Here is a 15,143-nt window from a genome sequence, read left to right as displayed (position 1 = left end):
CACAATTCCCCACATAGTGGCCAGGACCCCCGCAATTAAAACAGATCATGTCTTTGTACCTGGGATCAAGCACTTGCTCAACCTCAATTTCCACAGCTTGAATAGGAACTTGAGATGAGGAAGCAGTAGATGCAGTAGATTTGGTTTTCTGAGCAGGAACATGATCTTTACCAGATGGAGTAGAATTCTACTTGCGCCACACAGGGGCCGGGGCACGCTGGCTAGTACCCCATTGAGATGCTGCCCCTGAACTGGATCCAGAAGGACGCCGATCAGCCATCACCACTCCTTGCTTAACAACCTCTGCAAACGATCGCGAACCCGGGCCAATACCCTCACACGGAATACAGATCACTTTAGGGGCAGGATCAAAAGATCGCAGGACAGCAGGATGACAATCAGCCCTAGTAAATTTCCAAGCAGCAAGTAAATCCTTCCTCAACCAGAATATGCTAGGAAAAGGCTTCGGGAGGAACGAACTAGGGTTACTGCGGCGGCGAGGAGGGGAAGGAATAGATCACAACTGGCCATAATGTTCTTCTATATATTCTAGGTCACGGCCTTGCTGCTTAGAAGACGTAATTCCAGAATCCGCTTTCTGCATCACCACATATCCATGAATGGATGGCTCCTGCACCACCGGAGTAGATAAGGTATCATTCTGCCCTTTGCCAACCTTTTCAGAAGCACATGCTTCACTATTTCCTTCTACATTTGAATTCGAACCAGACTAAAAATCTCCCTGTCATTTACCTCAATTGGATCATCTCTCTCAACACCAACCGCACTGTTGTTTGATTCAGTATCACCTATAGGGAGAACCCTCAACTCTTATTGAATCTCGCTTAGAATTCATAACACTATCAACACAAAGGGAAACCCCTGAGGATGGTAATTTTAAACTAGGAACACAAACAGGCTCAAGCAATTTAACGACATCAAATCTATGGTGATCATGAAAAGCGCGCAAGCATTTCAATGAAGAATTAGAGATGAATTCCGGAATCTTACCGTGATCTCCAGGCCATGGAGGGGGCTTGATGTCGTGCTTGCGCCCCTTGTGGATCCGGTAATGGCCTCCAGGCGCCTGTCCTCCACCTCACAAACCACGACCATCGCCATCGGCAACGGATATAGCTTGCGAGGAGGGCGAATCCCCGGCGGAAGCACGCCTGGAGGAATCCTGGATGATGCATCCACCCGCGGCCTCACGATGTTGAACCGCCGTGGATTCGATCGGAAATTCCTCCACCGCGCGGCATGTGCTGGATCTGGGGAGTCCGCCTCCTGGATGGCCCAGAAGAGGAACTCCACATCCGATGCGCCATCGTCGCCGGTGAACCAATTGGAGAGAAGTACATCAAAGCATATACAACCAAAACCAATCACATGAAACCTCATCCATAGTCGATGCATTCAGCATAAAAGACGCGCAAGTGAATACATGCACCAGCTAATCGGGAAAAGATTCTACCATAACACTGTAAACATACACAACTCAAGTTTGATGAGCTACTGTGACCTTGCTAATGATACTGCTACGTCTTGAGCTTGCGTTGGTTTTCCCCGAAGAGGAAGGGATGATGCAGCAGAGTAGCGTAAGTATTTCCCTCAGTTTTTGAGAACCAAGGTATCAATCCAGTAGGATCCCATGCTCAAGTCCCTCGTACCTGCACAAAGCGATAGCTACTCGCAACCAACGCGATTAGGGGTTGTCAAGCCCTTCACGGTCACTTACGAGAGTGCGATCTGATAGATATAATATTTTTGGTATTTTTGGTATAAAGATGCAAAGTAAAAAGTAAAAGCAAAGTAAAAAAGCAAAACAAGATTAAAGTGATGGAGATTGATATGATGAGAATAGACCCGGGGGGCATAGGTTTCACTAGTGGCTTCTCTCAAGAGCATAAGTATTCTACGGTGGGTGAACAAATTATTGTTGAGCAATTGACAAAATTGAGCATAGTTATGAGAATATCTAGGAATGATCATGTATATAGGCATCACGTCCGTGACAAGTAGATCGAAACGATTCTGCATCTACTACTATTACTCCACTCATCGACCGCTATCCAGCATGCATCTAGAGTATTAAGTTAAAAACAGAGTAACGCCTTAAGCAAGATGACATGATGTAGAGAGATAAATTCATGCAATATGAAATAAACCCCATCTTGTTATCCTCGATGGCAACGATACAATACGTGCCTTGCTACCCCTTCTGTCACTCGGTAAGGACACCGCAAGATCGAACCCAAAGCTAAGCACTTCTCCCATGGCAAGAACTACCAATCTAGTTGGCCAAACCAAACGGATAATTTAAAGAGACTTGCAAAGATAACCAATCATACATAAAATAATTCAGAGAAGATTCAAATATTTTTCATAGATAGACTTGATCATAAACCCACAATTCATCGGTCTCAACAAACACACCGCAAAAAGAAGATTACATCGAATAGATCTCCACAAGAGAGGGGGAGAACTTTGTATTGAGATTCAAAGAGAGAGAAGAACCCATCTAGCTACTAACTATGGACCCGAAGGTCTGAGGTAAACTACTCACACTTCATCGGAGGGGCTAGGATGATGTAGAAGCCCTCCGTGATGACGGCCCTCTTCCGGCGGAGCTCCGAAACAGGCTCCAAGATGGGATCTCGTGGATACAGAAAGTTGCGACGGTGGAATTAGGTTTTTGGCTCCTGTTCTGGTCGTTTAGGGGTACGTGTGTATATATAGGAGGAAGAAGTACGCCGGAGGAGCAACGAGGGGCCCACGAGGCAGGGGGCGCGCCCTAGGGGGGGCGCCCCCACCCTCGTGACCGCCTCTTTTGTTCCTTGGAGCAGGGTCCAAGTCTCCTGGATCACGTTCGGTGAGAAAATCACATTCCCGAAGATTTTATTTCGTTTGGACTCCGTTTGATATCCCGTTTATCCGAAACACTGAAATAGGCAAAAAACAGCAATTCTGGGCTGGGCCTCCGGTTAATAGGTTAGTCCCAAAAATAATATAAAAGTGAAAAATAAAGCCTAATATAGTCCAAAACAGTAGATAATATAGCATGGAGCAATTAAAAATTATAGATACGTTGGATACGTATCAGATACTATGAGCCTTAAAATTTAGTACGGTTGGCAGGGTTACAGATTTTGTCCTTCCCGTTTACTGGGGGAGGAAATCTTCGGGAATCTACTCTGTTTACCTTCATCAATTTCCAAGAGCATCGATGGTCCACTATGTACTGCATATAATTTGTTCTAGCAAGAGATAGCCCAAGAAACTTGAAGACAATCTCTTCTAGATATTTGTGCTCGAAGTGTATGACCAATACTTCTTGACCAGCTCGCGAAAGAGAGATCCTTCAGTTTCCATGAGCTTTGTAGGTTTGTCAAACTCTACTACTTTCCCTGGAAGTGTTCGTATATAGCTCATCAGTATGGAACATATCCACGATCAATTTGGTATCCTCAGAAAAAAAAACATTACATTGCTTATAAGTTGCCGCCAAGAGAAACATACCGTCGCTCATTGCAAGTACCATATCCCAGTCCATAACTATTGGTATACGGTGGGCAACTGTAATAACGATGCAATATTTGAATTCTGTCCGGATCGTCTTCTGAAGGAGAACATCTGTTGCATTGTCTATAGAGGTTGTGGCTTCATCAAGAACTAAGATGCGGCACCTTCTCAGAAGTGCGCATCCCAGGCAGAAGAGCTGCCTTTGGCCCATGCTCCAGTTTGACCCACTTTCCACAACTATTATGACAGGATCTGATCAGTACTATGGATGAGATAATACCAAACATCATGCTAGCACAAAGAAAATAACTAATACATATACGACTACTAACAATTTGACATATTTATTGGCACATGTATTTTCACACCTATTTTGAATTCTTGAAATGATTAGAGCTTTTCTGTTTACACACTATTAGTTTCAAAAGATGAACTCCAGAAACCAAATTATAGATAAAGTGAAGTTTCCTACCATGTGAATCCAGTCCTTGTTCCTTCTCCTGGACAGCTTCAAGAAGTTGACATTTGGCAAGAACCTTCAAGCACAATAACAAATGGAGTAACCACTTCAGTTGGTGGGAGGTCATCATCCATGTCTGAGTTCTCCTCAAGTCAAATTCGGGTGCCTATTTCTTCCATACGTGAAAAGTTGTCTAGTTCCTCCTAGGGAATCTAGTTCTTATGAGAAAGGCAACTTGTCATTTGAGATTCCTCTAACTAAGAGCAGTTTTAGCACGCTCCCTCTTACCCCCTCTTTTCACATGGGAGGTAAGAGTATGTAGTAGATGAGCCGTTGATCACATTAATTAATGGTCGGATTAACTCTTACCTTCCTACCTGATATGTAAAAAGAGGGGGTAATAGGGAGCATGTTAAAATTTGCCTGTAATTAAATCTATTCACCCCATTTTGTTAATGTGCTGAACTTTCTGAAATCGCTAGGGATATGTCAAAGTACTCAAGCTGAATTTTTTTTGAGCATCAGTACAGACACAAGCGCTCATATAGACGCGCATACACTCACCCCTATGAACGCACACACGCACAGCCTACCCCTATGAGCACCTCTGAAAGACTGAGCCGGCATATCATCTTGAGATTTACGAAGTCACCGTAGGCGCCTCGTCGTCGACGGGAACGTCTCCTCCCACTGAAAGCGCATCGCCGAAAATCCTGAAATAAATCCAGAAATAATGCGAGCACCAGGATTTGAACCCTGGTGGGTTGGGGATACCACTGTCCACATAACCAACTCAACCACAGGTTGATTCGCTACTCAAGCTGAATTGCCGTAGTACTAAAAGGGGATGACCTCATGATTAAACATTGCATCAGGTTCTTTCGGTGTCATACCTTGTCATCACGTAAGATGAGGAAAAATAACATAGTTAGCTGTGTGGAATCTTACCTCCCATATTTTCTCATCTAAGAATTGCCCAAGAGGATCTAGATTGTATCTTATTGTACCCTGAAACAGTGTTGGATCTTGTGGAATGATACCCAAACGCGACCGCGGATCATGTAAGCCTATCGTACTGATATCCACAGAGTCTATAATTATTTTCCCTTCATCAGGTTCAACAAGGCGAAACAATGCACCAATTAACGTTGTCTTGCCACTTCCTGTTCGACCAACTATACCAATCTTATCTCCACCTTCAAAATTGCAAGTGATTCCATGTAGTACAAGGGGAGCATCTATCCTATACCTGATCTGTTAAATGAAAATCCATCACATACATTGTTATAAGTGTTAATAGGTAGGATTTTATTTTACCTTGCAAGGTTTATGTGTAAGTATTTACATTTGATTACCTTCAAATGCCTAATCTCCACATAGGCATTTTGGGGCCAATCTGGCAATGGTCGATTGTGTTCAATGACTTCTGCTGCTTCACTTGGTATGTCCATGTATTGGCTCACCCGTTTCACTGAGATTATTTGATTCCCAAGGTTGCACCGGCTTTGAGTAAAGGAAACAAATGATGTATTTAGAGAAAGACCATAGGACAATGCCATTCCCACAAAACCTGTGCAAGTATGAAAGCAAGGAACTAATTAGTGCTACTATTTGTAATGGCACAAACTGAATGATATCAAATACTTTATTTAGTTAACTCCGGTGCATAAGCATTAGGACTAGAATTGCATCTTCATAAAAAATACAAACTTATCCATAAAATCATCAGAACAGGTGGTGGCTTGAGAAATGTATGGAGTTTTGTGTTCATAATGTTCTGCCCAGCCGAGGGCTGTAAATATAATTTTCTTGCAATAATAAACATTACTACCTCAGAGTGTAACATTCTAGAAGGCATTCAATCAAACTTTCACACTTTAGGCATCTTTCCTTTCCTCCTCCCCAAGAAGCTACTCCCAGGCGACTAGGGCTCTCCTTCTCCCGTCGCCGCGGGCGCCGGTCCGTGTTGCCTCCGATGGCCTCTGGTCCGTGAAGGTGCAGAGAATTCCGGCCCCGCGCTAGCGGGAGGGATCCCCCTCTCGTTTTTGTTTGGTTCAGCGTCTCGGTTGGGGCTGTGCGGCTGCGGCAATGTCCCCTAGTAGGAATAATGTCTCCCATGTTCGATCCCCATCTTGATGTTGCGTCTACCGTCGTCGGAGGGCATGTGGATCTGTTTGGATCCAATCTTCACATGCCTCTGGTCGTGTGTCTATAGGTTTGATCTTTCTAATCCTCGCTTCTCTTTATCTGTGACGTTTGTTGTTCTGGTGCCCTAGTCTTGTAGAGCCTTAACAACACGACTTCCCGATTGCTACTACAACAAAGTTTGCCCAGCTCTGGCAAGGAAGGGCGATGACAGCGGCGCACCTTCGGCTCGCTCCAGTGCTTGTAGTCGTCGCTAGGTGATCTACGGACCTGCTTGTTTTTGTTACTTCTGATGTTCTCTATACTACCATGACAGATGATGAATAGATTAAAAGTTTCTCCCGCATTTTTTTAAACTTTACTATTGTATATAAAAAAGGTATTTGGACTAGTAAGGTCAAAATACTATCATTGGATTTTTCATCAATATTATTTCCATAGTATGTAATGGTCAAATTAGTTCGTTGGAGACCCATGTCATGTCTAAAACGTTATCTGTTCCAGAATGGAGGGAGTATCAAGTATGTTCTCATAGCAAAAGCTTATTTGAAGCAAAGTGGTGCACATATAATTGCTTACCAGGGCTAGAAGTTTCTTGAGGAAGAAGAGCCATGACAAAGGCAGAAGAAGAAAGAACTATGGCGCTCATTATTTCTATATGTTGAATCAACCATTCAGTTGCTGCAAAATTACAGAAATATGGGTTGGCATTCTTGTCAACAAGATCCAAATTTTTAGCAAAGAAACGATCTTCTCCCTCAAAGGCCCTTATCGTTATAGCCCCTGCAATCGATTCGCCTAAGTGACTCGCTAGGGCGGACTTTGTAGTACCATTGATCCACATCAATTCCTTGGCCGATGCTAGATAGTACCTCTGCATGACCAAACACAACAGGTTTTCACTTATTAAAACGAGTGTAAAATTGTGAAGTGTGAATGATAATCAAAGAAATGAAGATTAGCCATAAAGTAACAAAGTCATACCAATTACCTACAGCCTTTTTTTTTGCGGAAAAAAAACTGCTGATATTTAGCACAGGGTTCTTACAGAAAGGTACTGAGACAAGAAAAAATTACATTGAAGCCCCCCAGCACCCCGTTGACGAAGACGACAACGAAGATGTATCGCCGGCGCGCCGCCGCTGCTGCTCCACACAAGCCTTGGATTTGGAACAGACCCTTCGCGGACGGGAAGTCGACGAAGCTCGGCCCCGGAAGGCCTCCATCCCGCGCCGTCGAAGCCAACGCCCTGCACTGCACCACCAGCTCGATTCAGATCTTCGAGATCCCGGATCCGCCGTCCCGCGGACACCGGCGAGGGAAAAGAGCACCCAGCTGCTCCACCGAGCCCCGGGCACGCGGAAGACGGAAGATCGGCAGCGGAGCTCCTCGGACCTCCACCGCCGGAGAGGAAGACCTCCGTCGCAAAACGCCACTCCGGCCGCGCCGCCCACTCCCCAACGCCGCCGGCTAGCTGCCAAATCGAACCTACGCTATATACACGCCGCAGATCGGGGCCTCCCCATCCTCCCGCTGCCAGAGCAGCTGCCGGAGGGTGAGGAACCCGCCGATCTGGCAACGGCGAGGTGGATCGCCCGGTGTCGCCCAAAAGTCGCCCTTTCTCTACGTGGACGGGGAAAGGGTTAATTGCCAAAACTATCATTGGCACGGATACAAACAGAACTTGCCATGTAACAACAGCCAATACCCCTAGATTGCTACATGCATTTAAGCTGGTACCAAGGCTAACCACTAATGCAAATGGAATATCAAGGTCAACGATACTCAAATCTGAAGAGACATGCATTAGAAGAAAAAGGGAACAAGTTAATCCCTCATGAGAAAATCTCTGTAACTTGTTGTATCACCATTCATTTAAGAACTCTTAGCCGGCTAAGAACCCTTCCTAGAGGTGTAGAATCAAAAAAGGATATTGGTGCACGGAACAATGAATTGAGTAGCTGGGAAAATAAGGATCTTGATGACTGGATCCCAAGAATAACGACTGTTAAAGATCTTGATAGCAAGAAGATCATTGTGCAAGCTCCGATAATAATGTACACAGAAATTAACTTCAGTGTGCTAACATGAGGATTTTGGACATTAGCAGCCATCCATGAATTCTATAATATCTGCCCAGCTACGAAAATTATGTGAGAAATCATACACAAGAAGAAATACAGGAAGCCTTTCCTTTGGCGCAGGTAAAGCATATAAGACTTGAAAACTGCATTCCCTGTTTCTCTTTCCTCTTACTTGATCAGTTGATCTGCAGGTGATGGTTTCATAGACTCTGTATATCTACTTCCATGAATACCATCTGTCTCCTTTATTGATACTTCCTTAGATCTTTGATGGGGTATGTTGTTCTTACGATGCGAAACACCCATAGTATCTTTATGGGCATTTACAAGGTCTTTAAATTCTTCACAATCTGCCAATAGATCTTGATAAGGTGCAGACTGAATAACCTCTCCATCTGACATTAACTGCCAACAATCATTAGATGACATCAATAAATAAATAAAGCTAATTACAGATAAATATCATCATATGGTGACTTTTTTGAAGTGGAGAGAGATACCAAAATGGAGTCAAATACAGGTAGAAAATCCACTTGGTGAGTCATCAGAAGAACAGTCTTGTCTGATAGAGCACTCATGACATATTCCTGTCACAAAGAGCTTTGTAAAACAGTTCATGATCTTATAGTAATACAATATGTATCTGCTGATATGTTCCTTACACCAAGTTACAGTTTCACCCCCCGCGTCATCTCTGTGAGGTGACTCGGGCGGGCACCCCGCCGGTTCCTTACACCAAGTTACAGTTTCACCCCCCGCGTCATCTCTGTGAGGTGACTCGGGCGGGCACCCCGCCGGATCTGGCCTGATGCTTCCATCTGGCCGCTCCTCGGGGTCGGCCGACTCCCTCCTTTCAGATCAGGCCGGCGCGCCGTGGCTGCGGGCTTCTGGCACCCTCGGGTGGCTCTGGTGGCCTGGCCTCGAGGCTGCCTCGGCGGTGGTTCCACCCGCCGTTGCCTACTAAGCTGGGCGCGGCGTCCCCTGCTCCACACTCTTGCGCAGGCCTCCGCCGCCTCCCGCCCTCAAGCTCGCGTCATCGACCGCCTGCTGCGCACTCTGCGTCTCGTCTTCCGCAGATCCAGTTGTTGCGTCTTTCGCTCCTACCTTGTTCGTCGTTGTCGTGCTCCTTTGCGTGCTTGCCAAACGAAGGTGGCGTCGTGGCTCCTGCTCCTTGGAGCCCTCCACCTCCCAGTTCCCCCGGTGGGCTGCAGCTGTCTTGTAGCCTTTCCTGCTGGGGGCGCCGCACCGGTGCTCCTCACCGGTGGCCTCGGCATCAAGGGTGCCTGCCGGCGTCTCTGCCAGTCGGATTCACCTGGATCTGGGGCTGTCCATTTTTGGCGCTACCCCGCGCTATTGGCGGCTGCTCTGCGTCTCGTCGCGTAGAGGATGTGACCGGGGTTTGGGAGAAATCCATGGTCGGCCGGCTGCTGCTGGCCGAGACAGCGGCGACGCTTCCCGTCGTTCCCATCTTGATGGCGTTGTCTTCAACCCCCGGTCTTGTGATGTTTTGGGTGTGCTCTGTGGTGTTCTATGCTTGGTGATGCCCTTCGACTATACGGGTGGCACATAGGTGCCGTGGCGCCGTCTCGGCCCGGTGTGACCGTTTGAATGCACCCCATGACACAGGTGGTGTCGCGGCGTTGTGCAGTCTTGGTTGCCCGGTGCTTTTCGATTGCGTCGACGGTGCAGTGTCATGGTTTAATCTTGGCTCGCCGCTGCAGTTCGAGTGCCCGTGGTGGCCCTTTGTTGTGTTGTTTTTGGTGTTCTATGCTTGGTGGTGCCCTTCGACTACGCCGGTGGCACACAGGTGCCGTGGCGTCGTCTCGGCCTGGCATGACCGTTCGAATGTACCCCATGACACAGGTAGTGTCGCGGCGTTGTGCAGTCTTGGTTGCCCGGTGCTTTTCGATTGCGTCGATGATACAGTGTCATGGTTTAGTCCCGGCTCGCCGCTGCAGTTCGAGCGCCCGTGGCGTCCCTGGTTGTGTTGTGTCCCCCCTCGCCATGTGTTGTCTGTGTGTTGTTTTTGTTTTATTTCTCCTTGTATCCCCTGTACTTCTGGTTCACTTGAACCCTATCTTGTATTAGGCTGCAAAGTCTATAGGCAACAGATGAATACAATTCAGGTGGGAAGAATTTCTTCTCCCCCCGGTGACATTCAAAAAAAAAATATGTTCCTTACATTGAAGAGACTTCATCAAAGTGGAGAGAGGTACCAAAATGGAGTCAAATACGGGTAAAAAATCCACTTGGTGCGTCACCAAAAGTACGGTCTTGTCTGATAGAGCAGTCATGACATATTCCTGTTACAAAGAGCTTTGTCAAAACAGTTCATAATCAAATAGAAATACAATCAGCATCTGCTGATATGATCCTTACATTGAAGAGACTCGTGGCTGTATGGGCATCAACAGTATTGAAAGGGTCATCAAGAAGATAGATGTCTGCATTTTGGTATAGTGCACGAGCAAGTTGGACGCGCTGCTTCTGACCACCACTAAGATTTACTCCTCTCTCCCCAATTTGAGTGCAATCTCCATATGGCAACATCTCAAGGTCCTTGACCAACGAGCACCTCACGAGTGTGTTGTGGTATCTTTGCCTATCCATCGACGATCCAAAGAGAATATTGTCTTGCACAGTTCCTATTTGGATCCATGCATTCTGAGAAATATATGCTATTTTCCCACAGACTTGGATCTGAAATGTTTATCCAAAGATAAATAATTCTATATTAAGCTGTTAGAAAAAAAATGAATTGATGAACATACTTCATGTTGGCAAATATTGTCAACCATAATTTTCACAACAACTTTGCAAACCGAACTTGACGCTGCTGTTGACAATAGGCTATGTTTATCTTAAACATATAGTATAAATATCTAAATTCTGAGTATGGATGCTATTTCATTAGAAGATGAAGTTAGTAAGAAAAAAACATACCGCGCCTTCAGTTTTGGGGACCTATCTGAGTACAGCAGCCAAAAGTGTCGACTTTCCTGATCCAACCTCTCCACAAATTGCAACCTTTTCTCCAGCTTTGACTGCGAGATTTATATTCTTTAGAGTTTGTTTTGATGTATTCTCATCCCACGAGAAGCTACACGAATTCATCGATATAGGGTAATCAATGCCACCATAATATTTCTTCCTAACTTGATCGTTTAGCTCAGGTGCATCAAGGAACTTTGATATCCGAGTGAAAGCAACCTTAGCTTGTATCACAACTGCAATAACATCGGGTATCGTCCTAACTGGGTCTTGCACGAGACGTAGAGTTGCCACAAAGGTGAATACATTGCTAGCATCAAGAGGGATTTTCAAAAGATAGCATGTTACAAAGGTTGCCACAGAAACCAAAGCAGGAGAAGCCCAGAAAAGGAAACTGTTGTATGCCCTCCAAAGCTGGAATGTTGACAACCACTTGTACTCAACTTCCCTCAACCCCTCGATGACCTTCTTGAAGTGGCCTTCCCATGCATAAAGTTTCAAGACCTTCATATGAACTAGTGATTCAGACATTGCCTTCAATCTCACATCTTGTGCTTCCATAAGTTTACTCTGAAATTTGTGTTGGAATCTGGCTAGTGGAGCGTTGCAGAGTACGGTGAGAATGATGACAACCAATGATGAAATCATTGCAGCACCAACCGCATTGTATAGAATTGCCAGAGCAATGCAAAGCTGAACAATTGTTGTCCATGTTTGATGGAACCAATATGGGAATTCCCCAATCCGATAGGCATCGACGGTCACATAGTTCATAATTTGTCCAGAAGAGTGCTTCATTTTTGCGGAGTTTGATAGCTTCTGTTGTTTATAAATAGCTGCTGACAGGAGTGACCTCACCTGCAGTCCTAATCTCCGAGTGTGGAAATACCACTGTCTCTCCGACAATGATTCACAGCATTTGCAGACGAACAATAATGCAGCCAGCGCATAGCTTTCGTATTTAAAGGTCCCTTTCCCAAGTGATACATTGATGAATGCCTTGAGAATTACTGGGCCAGTGGATAAGGTGAGAACCTTCAGCAAAGCAAAGAAACCCAAGACCATGATGGCACGCTTGTGACAAGAAACAATAGTCCAGAAGAATGATGGTGTGGCGTGCGCCGGCGACTGCTTCCTGCAATTCAGCTTCTCCATGAGCATCGAGTACTGGTTTCGTGCTCGATCTGTGGCGCCTAAAAGAAGCATGTCTTTGTCCTCAAGGGGATTCTCATAGCCCATCTTAATTAGAGGATTCAACCACCAAAACGACATCTCGCTGAAAAAACCAGCAGTAGCAAAGGGAGTGACCTGATGAGCCTCAGAATCAGCTGCCTCACCGTCTGTCTCCTCCGTGTCGAGGGGCTTGTATAAACCATTTCCAATTCCTCCATAGCCCTCTTCGTCATGGCTGTGCCGGACGCCATAAATGAGGAGGACCACTTCACCTTGTAAGTACAGAACATCCAAACAGCCCTTGACAGTTATCATCTTCTCTGCAACAATAACAACAACTGAAGAAGAACAAACGAATGCTGCATAGACGGTCAGTAAGACCGGCCAAAACCAGACGAATGCCGCTCCAAGAAACCGAGGCCTGATGCTGAAAGCCAAGCTGGTAAGGATCAGATTCAGTCCCTGAGATAATGTGATGAGCCACCAGTGTGGAAGGTAAACAGCAAAGGCATCCTGACTGAAGTTACTCCCCAGCATCCACATCCCCAGCCCGAGATAAACCAAACCCAGGCAGGCACTGAAGGCCACAGCAGCCAAGTGCAGCGGTGAGCTGAGACTGACGAGCTGCCGTGCAGCCGCTCTGCTCTGTGGAATTTTGACAAGCACCTGGAGTGCGAGCACAAACCCGAGCAGCGCGGCGATGCCGGTCGCCACCAGATGGTTCGTGCAGGTGGAGGAGTCGAACATTTGCTTCAAAGCGCATGAGATGGCGTCTTGGCCGGAGCATATCGGGCTCCCACACAAGCTCGTCACCCAGGAAGAACCTGGAATGTGGTTATAGAGTATTGGAGTCAGATGGCGTTGTCGGATTTCAGTGATGCAGCATGAGGAAGCTGATTAGTTGAGGAGAGAACTTACTTGTGAGGGAACCCATCTGTTGATTCGAGACGGATCAGCAGCTCCTGTTGCAGGCCTGCGCCAATCATGAAGATGAAACAGGTTAGGACAGAAGAACAGATGCTCTGTTTCATGGAGGAACAGACAGACAAAGAGCAGACCACGAGCAGCATCACTCGCTGGAGTCTAAATCCGATGAAATTATTCCAGGGGAAACCCCAGTGCTTGCTGGGAACAAAAGGAGTCAGAAATCCAAAGGGGAAGATCGACGGCGATCGTCAGTCGGCATTCGACATGGAAAGCAACAAATCCACCGGGTCATGTTTCAAAGAGCTAAGCAAGCAATGGTGGAAAGTGTTGACCTCTCTAGCAGTAGCGCGCGCCCCCCTCGACCTCCTCCGCGGCGCGAGCTTGACGAAGGAACAAGTTGCTCTTAACGTCAATGTGTGCTGTTTCGCTACGGGGACGCCCGAAACAGTACAAGTTGGACGTGCGTGGGCAGTCCCATTGATACTGTTTGTCATATTTTTTTTAAGAACCCGCATTTCCAATGACAACCCGCAATAATCCTCTTGCATCCAGCCGCGGACAGGGGATCAGTCCGTGGACCGTAGCCTCATATATTTTCACAGCAACTTAAATCAACCGGATGAAATTAAAAAATAGACGAATTTTGATATAAACATGACGGATTTCATTAAAAGTAGGATAATTTGTACATAAAACCGAATGATTCGTCCGGTGAACTAAAAACCCAAAACTAAAACCCTAAATTATCATATACTTCACGGTGAACTCGTAGGTCACTTGCCTGACCCGGTGTCGGAGTCGGAGTCGTCAGGCTTGGGGCGGTGGAAGGTGGAGATGTCGCGGCAGGGCTTCCCAGCTGCCGCATGACGCTCGCGGATGATCCTCTCCGCCTCCTCCTACCGTGCGCAGTGCGGCCACGGCCACCGAGCACGTGAGCTGGGGGGAGGGCGGCGGTCGTTGGAGACGTCGTCATTGACGGTGGCGGCGATCTCGGTGAGTGACCATTCCTCGCCGTATCTGGCCATTTCCCCGTCGAGGAGGCGGAGACGGCGCTTGGCCATCTCCGACTTGGTCACAGAGCGATCCAGGGCCGAGGTGTACGCCAGTTCCGAGTCCGCCGCGATGTGTAGCGGCGGCGGGATATCTGAGTCCACAAACTTGGATCGATGCACGGCGTTGCGGCTGTCCCGCCGGCGCTGCTCCCAGCCGGTGTACTCTTGCGTCGTCATGGCGCTCCGAGACGACGTCGAGGAGCCGTCCCTATGAAGGTAGTGCAGAATGCGCCCACACGCCTTAGACTGGGGCGGCGACGAGCGATGCTCCTCCTTCACGACGCGTCGGGGCGGCGGCGAGCGACCCTTCTTCTTGGCACAGACAAACGGATACCAACGGAGAACGTACCTTCTCCGTATTCGCGTTGCGTGTGGGAAACAAGAAGTTGGTTTGTCCTGATATTTTTGGTCACACGTGTTCCTGCTTTCTTTTAGTACAACAGTTGAAATCTGCCCTCCATCCATCAATTCCTTCGGAGCGTATACTAGGGTTGTATACTTAAATATCAAGCGTGGATCGCGAGGACGCTATGGAATTCCCTTTTTACAAAAAAAAAAAGAAAACTCCCCGGTCTCTGCATCAAAACAATGCATACAGCCACATTTATTAAAAAGTAAATAAGGTTTAATAAGATCTTAAAGTCTGGAAACAAAAAAGAACGGCTAGCTCACACAGAGCCTCAACGCCGATAACAAAATGCCCAAAAAGCCACAACCGGCTGGCAAAATAGAAGATAGGTAAACTAATTGTCTATCCTATTACATGACCGCCATCTAAACCGGTTGAAA

The 15,143-nt window shown here is 46.7% G+C and overlaps 1 pseudogene across 1 annotated transcript; it reads right to left on the bottom strand.

Moving 5' to 3' along the window:
• Positions 1 to 2,398: 2,398 nt before the first annotated feature.
• On the bottom strand, positions 2,399 to 13,722 carry LOC125524084 (ABC transporter C family member 10-like; annotated as a pseudogene). Its single transcript, XR_015610357.1, has 13 exons — positions 13,434 to 13,722; positions 13,294 to 13,348; positions 11,155 to 13,199; positions 10,591 to 10,911; positions 10,428 to 10,514; positions 8,018 to 8,616; positions 7,769 to 7,929; positions 6,707 to 7,006; positions 5,338 to 5,552; positions 4,931 to 5,236; positions 3,995 to 4,058; positions 3,520 to 3,759; positions 2,399 to 3,407 (listed from the first exon to the last, which is right to left on the bottom strand). The product of XR_015610357.1 is annotated as an ABC transporter C family member 10-like (transcript).
• Between the last annotated feature and the right edge of the window lie 1,421 nt (positions 13,723 to 15,143).

This window comes from Triticum urartu, chromosome 7A (genome assembly GCF_056163025.1).
Source record: "Triticum urartu cultivar PI428250 chromosome 7A, HENAU_Tu73, whole genome shotgun sequence".
Taxonomy (NCBI): Eukaryota; Viridiplantae; Streptophyta; class Magnoliopsida; order Poales; family Poaceae; genus Triticum; species Triticum urartu.
Note: the sequence above shows the minus strand (reverse complement) of the source record. Positions and strands in the feature narration are given on the sequence as shown.